General features: G+C 42.1%; 1 long non-coding RNA gene across 1 annotated transcript in view; it reads left to right on the top strand.

The window, feature by feature from the left end:
* Nucleotides 1-217: 217 nt before the first annotated feature.
* The window catches only part of LOC146833015 (uncharacterized), a 23,998-nt gene continuing 21,695 nt past the window's right edge, over nt 218-2,520 (top strand). The window contains exon 1 of the long non-coding RNA XR_014960488.1: nt 218-345. This is a non-coding gene — a long non-coding RNA (uncharacterized LOC146833015). The remainder of the gene's footprint in view (nt 346-2,520) is intronic.

Raw genomic sequence — 2,520 nt, 5'->3', positions numbered from 1 at the left:
TCAGAGTTCTCGCCCTTAAATCTTCTGGTGGGCTGGACAGGTGAAATAAACTAAGAAGAAACAAAAAACAATTTCTTGGCGTTAGTTATTTTCCTATGTCTCATACCCTCTTGTACTATGTTATTGGGAATTCCTTTCCTGTGTACCTACCCTGTCTAAAGTGACCAATGCTTCTCTTCTATTCACTAGTCTTGTTTGTGTTATGTCTTCCGTAGTGCTGCAACTAAATAATTAAATGTATTAATTACTGATCTTCTTCTAATCTACCTTTGATTATTCTTTTATCTCTTGCAGGCTCCTTACCCACTAAAACTCGGAAGAGCGCCACTACTGGATTCTGGGATGGTAAGTATCTACTATTTCACACCGCTATTCTGCCTTCTGGAGTTGTAGTTTCTTCATATATTCGCTACTCTCGATTCTTCCTCTTTTTCCTGTTTTCATTTGTGTGTAACTCTTCACCCAAAAGAAGTCTCTCGTGATATCGGGATATGTTAGTATATTCTATTCAACCCGCTCTTACTTCTGTGCTGAGTTGTCAGAAGCGGTTCGTAACCAACTGAAAATTACTCATTATTTACACTTAACTAAAGCGCACTAAAAAATAGTTACAGCTCCTTCTCCGTGCTTGCCGCATGAATGAGCGACACAATTCGCTAGTCCTTGAAGACCGCTACTTCATAAAAAATTGAATGACTGGTAAACCTAAACGCTACTTGTAAATGCGCTGCTAAGCCTCAACATAAACTAGAACAGTCTTACTTTTTGTTTCTGTCCTCAGTTCTGTATGATACTCGAAAACTCTGTGTAACGCGCCGAAGTTGTATTCTCTCTGACTAAACTTCGCAACGCATTACCAGGCTACCTCTTCTCCTCAGCATCGCGGTGAAGTGCGCCGCGGCAACGATCCAACACCTGGATCATCGTAATTGTTGAGAAACTCTAGAGTGCTAACCTGCTGCTCCATAGTTCCAATACCGGCAGCCATCTTAGATTCAGCTCGATCTTTAAATGAGCTCAAGGTGCAGCGCTTCTTCCCTTGTGTATTAGTTTTTTGGACTCTTATCCTCACAGAAAGTTTATTTTTTACTTTGGGCCAGACAGTCCTCCTGACAATGAGATTATTTTCCAAATTGAAGGTGATATACCGCGTCCAATCAAGGCGGTTTTCTGGGAGAATCTAACCTCATTGTATGACATTTTTTTGGCGGAGGCAGATTGGCCTCTGCCCTTTGTGTTAGCCGCTTCTAGAGGGGAGGACGTGATACTTTCGAATTTTTCGCGTTACATCCTTGAGGAGCATGCAGAGGCTTTCGCAGCTGAGTGTGCTTTGGCCCTTGCCCCGGTGGTGTACCGTAATCAGGTTGGCTGAGATATTCATTCACCGGCTCATCAGATACCTTTACGATCTGTGCCACACCTTTACGATCTATGCCACAGCCAAAACCGCAATATCCAATCAGACGCGAAGCTAAGGCTCACGTTTGTGACATTCTAACACAATTAGAGTATCAAGGAGTGATTGAATCATGTACATCACCAATGAGTAATCCTCTCTTTACGGTATTAAAGCCTGACGGTTCATATCGAATTGTGTTGGATTATCGAAATTTGAATAGTCATTGCCGCACTTTTGCAGTGCAAAACACACACAACTCTGCGCTGGTGAACAATCTTGTTCGTAAAAAATACAAGACTACACTGAACATTTCCAGTGGTTTCTACAGTCATAATCTCCCTGCTCAGAGTCGTGACTTGACAGCATTTACCGCCATCGGAAATCAGAAAAGATTTACGTGTTTGCCTATGGGGTATGAGAATAGCCCCGGGGCATTTGCGGCACGTGTTGTGTCTTTGTTGCACGACCTAGATCCAGATGCATTCTCGTACGTTGATGACATTTATCTGATGGAAGATGAATTTAAGCTGCATCTTATCCGAGTCGACAGGATCATTTTATCATTTGCCGACTAGGGATACAAGTTCAATTTTGCTAAATCGCACATCGCTCATTTGGCGGTACTCTTTTTAGGCTATGAGCTCAATAATGAAGGTAAGGGGTTAGCACTCCACTTCCTGGAGAAATGTGAACAATTGAGACCACCGTCTACAATAAAGAAACTTCAGTCTTTGCTGGGATTTTTGAGTTTCGGTAGGACATACATTCCTGATTATGCCCAGCGTATCAAACCGTTTTATGCGTTGATACAACCTACATATTCTTCTGCCAGCTGGCTTCCGGAACATAACTCTATCCTACATTCTTTACAATCTGAAATGCTTGCAACAAAATACTTGTTGACGTGTGATAACACCACAAACCTGGTGATACGTATAGTTTCAGGGGCGGTGGGTTTCACTTACTTGACGTTCAATGAGGATGACACAGTACCTATTGCATACAAATCACATTTATACACTGCAACTGAAATGCGTTTTTTTCAAATGTTGAGAAAAATTTGAATGCGGTACTGATGGCGGTTCTGAAAGAACGCTCACTGACGCAAGGTAAACACATTC

This window comes from Triturus cristatus, chromosome 4_2, assembly GCF_964204655.1.
Source record: "Triturus cristatus chromosome 4_2, aTriCri1.1, whole genome shotgun sequence".
Classification (NCBI taxonomy): domain Eukaryota; kingdom Metazoa; phylum Chordata; class Amphibia; order Caudata; family Salamandridae; genus Triturus; species Triturus cristatus.
Note: the sequence above shows the minus strand (reverse complement) of the source record. Positions and strands in the feature narration are given on the sequence as shown.